The sequence below is a fragment of the Erinaceus europaeus genome, chromosome 17 (assembly GCF_950295315.1).
Source record: "Erinaceus europaeus chromosome 17, mEriEur2.1, whole genome shotgun sequence".
NCBI classification, from domain to species: domain Eukaryota; kingdom Metazoa; phylum Chordata; class Mammalia; order Eulipotyphla; family Erinaceidae; genus Erinaceus; species Erinaceus europaeus.
In genome coordinates, this window is record NC_080178.1 from 34,265,657 (window position 1) to 34,279,477 (window position 13,821).

Consider the following 13,821-nt stretch of genomic DNA (forward strand, 5'->3'; position numbering starts at 1 on the left):
TCTGATTAAAAAAAAAAAAGGGAATTGATGGAAAATTCCTCAAGGTTGTCCATATATGGCAAGCCTACAGCCAACATCATATTCAGTGGTGAAAAACTAGAAGCATTCTCTTTCAATATTCTATTCAACATAGTGTTGGAAGTTCTTGCTATAGCAATGAAGCAGGAGTGAGGAATTAAAGGGATATAGATTGGAAGAGAGGAAGTCAAACTCTCCCTATTTGCAGATGATATGGTAGTATACATAGAAAAACCGAAAGAATCCATCAAGAAGCTCTTGGAAATTATCAGGCAATATAGTAAGGTGTCTGGCTACAAAATTAAGTTACAAAAGTCAGTGGCATTCTTGTATGCAAAGATTAAATTTGAAGAAGAAATCTAGAAATCAATTCCTTTTACTATAGCAACAAAAACAATAAAATATCTAGTAATAAACCTAACAAAATAATTGTAAGACTTGTATAATGAAAATGATGAGTCACTATTAAAGGAAATAAAAAAATACATAGAGTAATGGAATACACAGAGTAATGGAATGATATACCACGTTCATGAGTTGGAAGAATTAACATCAACAAAAATGAATATACTACCCAGAGCCATATACAAATTTAATGCAATCCCTATCAAGGTCTCACCCCCTTCTTTTTTGTAGACTAGAACAAGAGCTACAAATGTTTTTCTGGAACCAGAAAAGACCAGAATTGTGAGAACAATCTTGAGAAGAAAGAACAGAGGAGTTAAGTGGTAGAGCAGCGGGTTAAGCACACGTGGCAATGAAGCTCAAGGACCAGAATAAGGATCCCAGTTTGAGCCCCTGGCTCCCCACCTGAAGGGGAATCACTTCACAGGCAGTGAAGCAGGTCTGCAGGTGTCTATCTCTCTCTCCCTCTCTGACTTCCCCTCCTCTCTCCATTTCTCTCTCTGTCCTATCTAACAAAGATGACATCAATAACAACAATAATAATAACTACACAATAATAAAAAACAAGGGCAATAAAAGGTAAAATATATAAAATACATAAATATATAAATATATAATATATATATATATATATATATATATATATATATATATATAATTTTAGAAGAACAGAACTAGAGGTGTAATGTGTTCTCTTAACCAGATGTACCACTGCCTGGCCCCTGGCATGTAAAGTTAACTTGCTGACTTTCTACTGGAAAAATAAATGTCTTTCCAACTCAGATGTGACAGAGGCAGGACTCACTGACCTTAAATAACCTATACTTTTATTTTTTCTTCCATAATATAGGTTATTTAAAAAATTAAAATCAAAGAAGTAAATAACTAGTAAAATTGTTCTTGTTTATCTGGAAGGAAATCCTCATGGAGGCCACTTTCACTGTAAGATTGAGAAGAAAAAATAATGAAAAGACTTAGGAGAAAAGCTTTGGATAATCTGTTCTACATATGCCAGTCTCAAGCACTAACAATTAACACACACTTTCTCCCTTGCAAACCAAAATAGTAGGAGGCATTCTACTCAATTTTTTAATTTATTTTTTTTAAAAGGATAAATTAAAAACAATGCTAAATCACAAATACAATAGCAAATAACAGATTGAGTGCAAGAGAAGAAAAGTACTCTTTGAGCAAGATTTACCATATAGGGATTAGTAACTTTCTCATTATCTGCTGTTTAAGTTTAAAAAATAAAAATGCTGCTCATACTCATATTATATAAATAGATTCCTTTACTCTTTAGAATAAAAATAATGTGTGCTTAAGTTGTAAAATAAAATATTGGCAAGCCAAAAATCTAACTATAATGTTAACAATCATCGGTGGTTTCTTTTATGTCATAATACAATAGGCCAATTGGTTTGTGGTAAATATGACCTGCATTTTTGCAAGAATTTATTTAAGATTGAATCATCTGAGGTCAAAATATATATATATATGTTACCTACTCAACCTAGTGGATTGTCAGTAGATGCATAATTAAACAAGCTAATGAAAATCATCGCTACACAGAAAATAAGGTAGAAGGAAGACAAATAACACAAATAATTCACAATATCTGTGTCTTTGGTGTCAGCAGTGGAGCTCAGTTGAAAATTGTTGTGAGAAGAAAAATATTGGATTTTCTATAAGGTTCACTGTGGGATATGAATATTCTAGTCTTGGTTTCGCTATTAAATCACAAATGCTTTTTAAATGCTAATAGAAAACATAGTTTTGTCATAACACAGGTATTTGCAATACTCATTAGTATTAGAAAAACTGACTCTGGTTAATAGTATTATGCAAGTGCAAATCATTATTAAAGAGACTGTGTACAAATTAGACAAAAATGACTAATAGTAACATATTGTTCTGGAACGTCTTCCCCCAAGCAAGGCAAAAAATATCAGTCAACCAGTCAGCCAGTCTTTATTTAGTATCTAATCTGTTCTCAAAAGTATCCTAGCGTAGGGATGCAAGAAAAGCAGGTGGTCACCACATTTATAAAAGCAAGCAGTTCCTAAGGCTGATGCTTATTGAGAGCTCACTAAACGCCAGAAGAATTTACCTCTATTAGCCATAATCTTCATATTAACTCTACAACATGTAAATTTCCACTCCCTTAAATGAAAACCTATGAGATGTTACAAAGAAATTAAGTATCTTCCCCAAAACCACATATCCAGTACATATGGAGTCGAGACTGATCCTAAAGCATATCTTCCAATCTGCCACTTCTTCTCACAAAAGGCATATTTTGCAAAGAGCCATATAGATTTAAGAGGATAAATATAAAGCAGTGCTTGCATAGTTGGTTCTGTTGGTTTCACCAGCAAACATATTGACTATCTTCTCATAGACTCAGATTGCTTGAGTTCAAGTTCCCCTTGTCCCAGCTGGGAAATACTGCTTGACACACCTCAGATATTTTATTTCTATTACCTCACTCATAGAAAAACCTATATATGGTACTCACTTTTTCACAGGATTATTTTGGGGGCAATATAGGCAGTGTTTTTAGATAACACATATGTAATACTTAGGAGGATGCCTTTGGGCTGGAAGATAGCTCTCCTCTTAGGGAACTTGCATCACCATGCCTGTAGCCTAGGTTCAAGTCTTGGTACTACTTGAAGGTACCATGGCACTAGGAAAAGTTACAGTGATGTAGTCTGTCTCCCTCTCTATATATTTTTTTCTATCTCAAATAAAAATTAATGAAAACATGGACCAAGTATTGGTGAAATCATGCATGAAGAAGAAGAAGAAGAAGAAGAAGAAGAAGAAGAAGGAGAAGGAGAAGGAGAAGGAGAAGGAGAAGGAGAAGAAAAAGAAGGAGGAGGAGGAGGAGGAAGAGAGGGGGAGACGGAGCAAGAAGAAGAAGGAGGATGAGGAGGGAAGGAGGAGGAGAGGAATAGAAGCCTGGTCCATATTTGTCACTTTGTTATTATCAATGAAAATCAAAAAAGGGAGAGGGTAAAACTTATAAAAGTGTGTGATAGGTAGCATAGACTAATAAAATAGAAAACGAACAAACAAACAAAAAAGACTGGATAGATCTAAAGAAATCAATAAGAAAAATTGGGGGGCTAGTCTTTGGGAGCTTCAAATATACATCACTTTACCATTAAGACTAAATGAAGATAAATGAGCTTGTAGTTGATCTAAGGAGACTCAGTCAAATCCCCAAACATACAAATCCATGTATGTTCTTTTTTTTTTTTTCCCCTCCAGGGTTATTGCTGGTTTTTTTTTTTTTTTTTTTTTTTTTTTTGGTGCCTGCACCATGAATCCACCGCTCCTGGAGGCCATTTTCCCCCTTTTGTTGCCCTTGTTGTTGTAGCCTCGTTGTGGTTATTATTATTGCCATTGTTGATGTTGTTCGTTGTTGGATAGGACAGAGAGAAATGGAGAGAGGAGGGGAAGACAGAGGGGGAGAAAAAGATAGACACCTGCAGACCTGCTTCACCGCCTGTGAAGCAACTCCCCTCCATTGGGGAGCCGGGGGCTCGAACCGGGATCCTTACGCCGGTCCTTGCGCTTTGCGCCACATGCGCTTAACCCATTGCGCCACCGCCGGACCCCCCCATGTATGTTCTTTACTTGTATCCTGCATTCTGATTATCCTTTCCATTCTTCCGAGTTCTTCCTGGAACATCACTTTTCTTCATCTGTTCCATTCAATTATGACTTCCATCTAGAAAGTTATAAAATTCTTGTCAGTGCATATATAAACATCTTCATCAGTTCTCCCCAGCTAAGCATGCTTACACTCAATAGTTGTAAGGTTTTATGGGACCTGGTCTATATCTAGGTTTTGGGACTTTGTTAGAAAGTGGACCTCCTGGAAAGGAATTAGATAATACTATGAAAGGAAAGGTCTCACCCAAGTAATGAGGGTGACGGGTTGATATTCGATGCCTGACATCTCTGGACACAGTCTGAAGTGAAGCATACTCCTTGCATTGATTAGATTGGGATCGATGGATACAATATCATTTGGTATGACTTGAGAGAAGCACACAGGAAAGTGAGCCCCACCCTAGAGGTTCCAGGAACTGGGGGAAATATAGGCTCTATAGAGGAAGTGGGAAGTTCCTGCTGTCTTAGAGTTTAAGAAGACAACAGATAGTTATTGCTATAATCACATTATTTGGCAACTGGGTTAACTTTGAAAAATCAATAGTTATAAGGTTTTACAAACACCTATTTCTTTTCTATTCATGGATTCCTTTTGTGTTTATCAGAGGGAGGAAGGGAAACCCCGAGCACTGTTCTGACATTTTTTTAAAATTTTTTATTTAAGAAAGGATTAATGAACAAAACCATAAGGTAGGAGGGGTACAACTCCACACAATTCCCACCACCCAATCTCCATAACACACCCCCTCCCATGATAGCTTTCCCATTCTCTAGCCCTCTGGGAGCATGGACCCAGGGTCATTGAGGGTTGCAGAAGGTAGAAGGTCTGGCTTCTGTAATTGCTTCCCCGCTGAACATGGGCGTTGATGCTTGGTATCAAACCCAGGACCTGGCAGCTGACCCATCTCACCGGCTCCAATTCTTCCAAGACTTGTTATATCAGAACTCTTATCTTTCCACATTGTTCTTTTGAGTAACCATTCAGAACCAATTTAACCAAACCTTCTATGTAGAGTCTTCTAGGACATGTTCAAGGAAATCTCTCACCGTGCTCCCTCTGTAGCTTACATTTCTATCTATACTAGTCTTACGAAGTTATAGAGCAATTGGTCTAGATGCCTTTTCCTTAAATATAAAATAATATTAAATAAATATAAAATCTAGCATCAGGTTCTATAGTAGTTATCTATACAATTAAGGAAATTTCTACTGAACTTAAATTCTACACCACAAAAGTCACACTTGTATTTACACACACAATTTAAAAATATTATGATAAGAGCAAGATTCATAACTTATGCAAAATCATAATCAGTCAATTAACCAATAGTTGGTGGAGCCATTTCCATCTTTTTTTTTAACTCAGTTCTTTAAAATATTTAATATCTAATTAGAAGGAAACAAAACTGATCTAGACCCACCCTAGTAGGGAAAGAGAGAGGCAGGCTGGGAGATCGACCAGTCAACACCCATGTTCAGTGGGAAAGCAATTACAGAAGCCAGACCTTCCACCTTCTATAACCCACAATGACCTTGGGTCCATACTCCCAGAGGGATAATGAATAGGAAAACTATCAGGGGAGGGGATGGGATATAGAGATCTGGTGGTGGGAATTGTGTGGAGTTGTACCCCTCCTATCCCACGGTTTTGTTAATGTCTCCTTTTTAAAATAAATAAATAAATAAATAAATAAATAAATAAATAATAATAATAAAGCAAAAGGGAGTCGGGCGGTAGGACAGCACGTGGCACACAAAGCTCAAGGACCGGCTTAAGAATCCCAGTTCCAGGGAGTCAGACAGTGGCGCAGCAGGTTAAGCGCATGTAGGGCAAAGCACAAGGACTGGTGTAAGGATCCCGGCTTGAGCCCCTGGCTCCCCACCTGCAGGGGAGTCACTTCACAGGCAGTGAAGCAGGTCTGTAGGTGTCTTTCTCTCCACCTCTCTGTCTTCCCTTCCTCTCTCCATTTCTCTCTCTCCAACAACAACGACATCAATAACCAGAACAATTTTAAACAAGGGCAACAAAAGGGAAAATAAATAAATATTTAAAAAATTTTTTTAAAAAAGAATCCTGGTTCCAGCCCCAGGGTCCCTTACTTGCAGTCGTTTCACAGGCAGTCGTTTCACAGTCGTTTCACAGTCGTTTCACAGTGAAGCAGGTCTGCAGGTGTCTATCTTTCTCTCCCCCTCTCTGTCTTCTCCTCCTCTCTCCATTTCTCTCTGTCCTATCCAACAATGATGACATCAATAACAAAAACAATAATAGCTACAACAATAAAATAAATCAAGGGAAACTAAAGGGAAAATAAATAAATATAAAAAACAATAATAAAGTAAAAATCACTCATTTATTTCTTTATTCAATATTGGAAGGCAATGGTAAGAAGAATAAAGGATGAAAAAACAAAGATAAATAATTATTAAAGGTTAAGAACTTTAGCGTGAATTATTTTAAGCCTTAAAAATAGTCCTTGCAGTATTAGTATTTTTTATTTTACAAGTAAAGTAACTAAAGATTAGAAAGCTTAAATAGCCCTTCCTATGGCAAGAGATTGGCATACTTTAATGATGGCCCTTTTGGTCACTATTAGGGTGCCTTATCATCTGAGTCCCTAGTCAGGGAATCCTGGAATTCCCACATAGATGATAGGCCTGGACCTCTAACAGATCACTCTCTCCAACATCACTGGTCATCTCTATCAGAAACAACAACATAAACCCTCTTGTGAGCCTCTACAGGACCTTGCCTTCAATGTAGAGTAGCAATGGTAGAAATTGCCCTACTCTCTGACGGGAAGGTTGGTCAATATACTATGCCACTTGAGGAAGACTGGTCCTGAAATGAGTATACTGTAGAATGTTCCTGGATATGACCATGAACTATGAGTGCAGACTGACAGGGATGAAAAAGTTGCACAGGCTCCTATACTAAATATGAGAAGACTTCGGTCATATATCAAATCAATGGGGTTTACAATTAACAGTATTTATATACTTTTCCCATATTTGGGAGCTACTTCTGCCTTAATCCAGCTTTCTGATCCTATTCCCAACTCTGACACCATCTTCCCACACCATACTATTAGCCCACCTGCATGTTAGCTGTTGGGCCCAGGAAAAAGTTAGTAAAGTCATAAGCCCCTTGGAATATAACTAAAAAAGACTTCCTAACTTCATCCAACATGAAGACCCCAAACTTCATCTGCTCTATTATTACCTTTAGGTTCCTTGTTATTAAACATATCATTCTGTTTCATATCTTTTATTTATTTATTTTTATTTATAAAAAGGAAAACATTGACAAAAACCAAAGGAGAAGAGGGGTACAACTCCACACTATTTCCACCACCAGATCTCCATATACCATCCTCTCCTCTGATAGCTTTCCTATTCTTTATCCCTCTGGGAGTATGGACCCAGAGTCATTATGGGGTGCAGAAGGTGGAAGGTTTGGCTTTTTAAATTGCTTCCCCGCTGAACATGGGAGTTGGCAGGTTGATCCATACTCCCAGCCTATCTCTTTCTCCCTAGTGGGGCAAGACTCTGGGGAAGAGGGACCCCATGACACATTGATGCAGTAGTCATCTCAGAGGAGTCCAGTTGGCATCATGTTAGCATCTGGAACCTGGTAGCTGAAAAAAAAAAGTTAAAATATAAAGCCAAACAAACTGTTGACTAATCATGAACCTAAAGGTTGTAATATTGCAAATGAAGATTTAGAGGACTCCATTTTGTAGATAGCTAATAGGCCTATTTTAGGTATATTCCAAAGGAACCATGACTATACTGTTTTTTTTTTTTCTGAGCCTGACCTCTGATATGCAGGTGGACCCAAGTTATTGTCTGGGAAGATGATATCATGGTTGGAAAAAGGGATAGGATGCTGGATCAAGGAAGAGTATAGCTCCCAGATACAGGAAAGATATATAAATATTGTTGACTATATACCTCATCGATTTTATCTGGGGTCCATATTCAGCTTAGGAGCATATATAACTGCTGTGTTTCCTCTATAAAGCCCATATTTCCCCCAGTCCTGGAACCTCTAGGCTGGGGCTCACTTTCCTGAATGCTTCTCTCAATTCATGACAAATGATATTGCATCTTCTGATCCCAACCTAATCAATGCAATGTGTACTACCTCAGCATGCTTCACTTCAGACAGTGTTCAGAGACATCAGACATGGAATGTCAACCCTTCAGTCTCATTACTCGGGTGAGACCTTTCCTTTCTCATAGGATTCTCTAATTCTATTTCAGGTGGTTCACTTTCTAACAAAGTCACAAACTTAGATATAGACTAGGTCCCATGAGATAGGACATATGCACATATATATCCATAAATTAGGGCAAAATATATACCTGAAATCAAAAGTGCACAATAGTCTGCAATAAGTCAATATATGCAGCAAGCACGTAAAAAGACCTAAAAAGACACCATAAAATGCCCAATGAAATAGTTTCTACTTAGACTTAGATACCCTCCTCACTTACTTCCTATTACATTTCCCTCAGTCACTCCAAAGCTAATCTTATCAAAGTAGGGACTACAAAAGTTGAATAAGGGCATGAGACTGGCATACTTTTATGATGAGTCTTTAGTCACTATCAGGCCAACACATCAGCTGGGGCCCTAGTTGAGAGGTCCTGGGATTCCCACACAGACATGATGGGCAGGCCTAGACCTCGAACAGATCCCTCTCTCCATTGTTCCTGGTCATCTCCATCAGGAACAACACAATAGGCCCCTTTGTGGGCCCCCATAGGACCTTGCCCTCAATGTGGATCAACAAGATAGAGAATGTTCTACCTCCAAGGGAGGCTGGACAACATACTCTATATATCACCTGAGGAAGATGGGTCTTGAAATTGGGGCAGCTTGGAACGTTCCTACTTATGAACACAGAATGCAAGCTGTTTTATATCTTAATGCTTTTCACCCACCAAGTTGCAATATTCTACCATGATGCCAACCTGACTTCCCTAGGCAGATGACTTCACCAATGTGTCCTAGATCCCCACCTTCCCAGAGCCCTACCTGACTAAGGAAAGACAGAAATAGGTTGGGGGCATGAAATGACCTATCAACACCCATGTCCAGTGGAGAAGCAATTATAAAAGCCAGATCTCACACCTTCTGCACCCCATAAAGATCTTTGGTCTATATACTCCCAGAAGGATAAAGAATAGGGAAGCTTTCAATGGAGGGGAAGGAATATGGAACTCTGTTGGTGGGAATTGTGTGGAGTTGTACCCCTCTTATCCCATAATCTTGTCTATCATTATTAAATCCATAATACAATCATATAAAGATTTAAAATATAAGAAATTGTCCTTCATAATATTCTTAGTATATAAATAGCACTTTATATAGCTTATAAAGTGGTAAATTTAATATTTAAATACTAACATGTCAAATTATAGAGACAGAACGTTTCATGAAAAATATGACTTGAATTAAATTTTAAAAGATGAACAAGTATATGGTTATATTATACTAAGATATAAAGTCCAAAATATTAACAATAATTTGTTTTTCTTTGTGTGTTACATGCCTCTACATGTAGTTCAGCTGCATGTCTTTCTTATTCTGCAACTAGGTTGATAGAGCAGGCCCTATTTGGAACATACCTCCTTGGTGGGAGAGTAAAAAGAATGGCAAGACTACACAATGGCTCTTACAGCTACTCTCAGAAATGACCCAAGTAACTGTCATTCAGATTGCATCAAAGTAATTACAAGTCAGGTCTGCTGTTTGTGAATTACAAAGGTGGAATGCTCTTTGGGAGAGACATAGCAGTCCTTGAGAATTCTTTTTTTTTTTTTTAATTTTTTATTTAAGAAAGGATTCATGAACAAAAACATAAGGTAGGAGGGGTACAACTCCACACAATTCCCACCACCCAATCTCCATAACCCACCCCCTCCCATGATAGCTTTCCCATTCTCTAGCCCTCTGGGAGCATGGACCCAGGGTCGCTGAGGGTTGCAGAAGGTAGAAGGTCTGGCTTCTGTAATTGCTTCCCCGCTGAACATGGGCGTTGACTGGTCGGTCCATACTCCCAGTCTGCCTCTCTCTTTCCCTAGTAAGGTGTGTCTCTGGGGAAGCAGAGCTCCAGGACACATAGGTGGGGTCTTCAATCCAGGGAAGCCTGGCCAGCATCCTGGTGGCATCTGGAACCTGGTGATTGAAAAGAGAGTTAACATACGAAGCCAAACAATTTGTTGAAGAATCATGGATCCCAAGCTTGGAATAGTGGAGAGGAAGTGTTAGGGAGGTACTCACTGCAAACTCTAGTGTACTTCTGCTTTCAGGTATATATTTTGCAGTAGCTTATGGATACGTGTGCACATAAGCTCTCTCTGGTGTATATCTAGGTTATGGGACTTTGTTAGGAAGTGAACTACCTGAGATGAAATTAGAGTGTACTATAAAAGGAAAAGTCTTACCCGAGTAATGAAGCTGAAGGGTTGTCATTCCACACGTGAAGTCTCTGGACACAGTCTGAGGTGAAGCATTTTGAGGTGGCAGTCGTTGCGTTGGTTAGGTTGTGATCGGCGGATGCAATATTATTTTGTTTGGATTGGGAGATGCATACGAAAGTAGGCCCTATCCAAGGGTTCCAGGACTGGGGGAAGTAGGGGCTCTGTAGTGGAGATGTGAGGTACCTGCTGTCTTAGGGTTCAAAAAGACAATCAATAGTTAATGTTATCATCACATTATTTGTTAATTGGGTTAACTTTGAAAAGTCCCTTTGTTATGGTTTGCTGTACAGTATCCAGTATCTTGTATATAGCTGTGCTATTGGATGCTTCTAATCTACTTGGTCTAGGCTTTTGAGAGAGTCCGCATATCAAATACACAGCCTATATATTAAAAGGATTCAGTTTGTCTTTTGAGAAACTTTGAGACATACAATTGATTTCCCCCCTCTCATATTAATTAACTACTGATTTATATGTCTACATTTTGCTAGGAGTGTACATAAACACCATTCCCACCACCAAAGGGCTGTGACCCATCCCTCCCGCCCACTCCCACCCCCCACTGGCCCAGGAAGCTGCATGTCTACCCCTCACCACTGGGTTTTTACTTTGGTGCCCTACTTACATTTTGCTCAGGTCCTGCTTTTAGTTTCGCTTTCAGATCTTCTTAGTCAGCTTCTGTTGATGAGTGGGGTCATCCCATACTCATCTTTATCTTTCTGACTTAGTTCACTTAACATAATTCCTTCTAGCTCTGTCCAAGATGGGTCAGAGAAGGTGGGTTCATTGTTTTTGATAGCTGCATAGTATTCCATTGTGTATATATACCACAGCTGTCTCAGCCACTCATCTGTTGTTGAGCACCTGGGTTGCTTCCAGGTTTTAGCTATTATGAATTGTGCTGCTATGAACATAAAAGTACACACCTCTTTTTGGTTGGGTGTTATAACCCCAGGAGAGGAATTACTGGATCATATGGAAGGTCCATGTCTAGCCTTCTGAGAGTTTTCCAGACTACTCTCCACAGAGGCTGTACCAATTTACATTCCCACCAGCAATGTAAAAGGGTTCCTCTGTCCCCACAACCTCTCCAGCATTAGTTGCTGCTGTCCTTTTTGATGTATGCCATTCTTACAGGAGTGAGGTGGTATCTTACTGTTGTCTTCATTTGCATTTCTCTGACAATCAGTGACCTAGAGCAGTTTTTCATATGTTTGTTAGCCTTTTGGATCTCCTCTGAGGTGAATGTTTTGTTCATATCCTCTGCCCATTTTTGGATGGGGTCATTTGCTTTTTTGCGGCTAAGTTTGCTGAGCTCTTTATATATTTTGGTGATTAGTTTCTTGTCTGATGTATGGCATGTGAAGATCTTCTCCCATTCTGTGAGGGGTCTCTCTGTTTGTTTAATAGTTTTTTTGGATGTGCAGAAGCTTTTCAATTTGATGTAGTCCCATTGGTTTGTTTCTGCTTTAGTCTTCCTTGCAATTGGGTTTGATTCATCAAAGATGTCCTTGAGGTGTATGTGGGAAAGTGTTTTACCAATGTTTTCCTCTAAGTATTTGATTGTTTCTGGTCTGACATCTAGATCTTTGATCCATTTGGAGAGAATTCTATTACAGGTTTAGACAACTGGAAAATGTGGAAGAAGGCATTAAAGAGAATAATGTTCTAAACTCCACTCATAACCACAGAATAACTACTTAAGCATTTAGAGAAAAAAATTCAAGTAAATATGGAGCATTACTTAAGATAGTCCAAAAACGACCAAAGATTTGAGAATGTCTGTAGGCTAATCTATCTCAGTCTGCTTTAGAGGCATTTATGAAGAGAGAAATAGAAAAAACAAATAGTGGGGCCAAGTGATGGCACAGCTGGTTAAGTGCACACATTACAGTGCTCAAAGACCTGGGTTCAAGCCCCTGGTCCCCACCTGCAGGGAGAAAACTTCATGAGTGGTGTAACAGGGATGTATCTGTCTCTCTGTCTCTCTCCCTCTCTATCTCCCCCATACTCTCATCTTCTCTCTGTGTCTATATAATAATAATTAAATTAAAATATTTTTAAAAAGAAAAGAAAAAACAAATAATATCCATGTGTCAACTATATTGTAAACTATTAACCTCCTATCTCACAATAAAATTACATTTTAAAAAAAGGAGATAGAAACTTATTAAGGCTTGCAGAGAAAAGGAAACTCCTCCTCCCTCATATGGGCCTAAATGTCTGGCAGGGATACTTATAAAATTCAGGAAGTGACACAAATTATTACCTACTTTCTTCCCCTCTCATCTACTATCATGACTGAGCTGGGCTAGGCTTCCAAAAGCATCTACCTAAGTCCACAATCCTTAGATCTGAGTAAATTGGGCACTTGTTTTCCAAAGCATTGGAGTAAAAAAGCAATTTTTCTATTAAAATAAATTTTCCTCTTAAGCAGTCTACTCAGATAAAGTAATTTTTGCTTGGATAACAAGCCCCTGAAGGGTTGAGATTGCCTTAAGGATACTTTCTGAGTTTGATCCTGGGATCAAGAATAAAGCATGGATTGTTTTCTTTAATTTTACTGGGAGGTCTCCCTTCCAAGGAAACTTCATCTAAGTTATCTATACAGTGTCAAAGTCCCCTGTTAAGCAAACTGAAGTTTAGTTTTCACATTAAATAAATCTACACTACCTCCCAGGTGACTGGTGGCCAAATCATCTCTCTGTATCAATGGCATTCTTATTAAAATCAAAACCATTTCACCTAGAGTTTTTTAAATCTCTCCCAGTGTTTTAATCTTGATACCATAGAAACCAAATGAAAAGAAAGAATAAGAATAAGAAAAATGTATGTCATTAGAAAAATCAGTTGGCCTCTTGGAGCTTCCATGACCTGTATAAAAGCAACAGAACTAAGATTTGAGGCTGTATCAACCTATGTCATTTTTACTTTTTTTTTATATATGTATATTGAAAGAGCAGATTCTGAAGTGCATGCTCTGCTTCAAGGATCAGTCTTCCACATTTTTCGACTGATCAAGAAAAAAAAAACATTTTATAGAAACCACTAGGAATAGAAAATAAATATTAGAGAGAAAACCAAATGTCTAGGACACTGGAATTATCACACACTTTTCTTTCTAAAAGAAAAACTATGAAAATTCTAGTTTCTTGGGAGATAGCTGGCCCAGTAGAGCCATGAATAAAGACCTGGGTTTGAATTCCTAGCCACAGTAGGGAATAA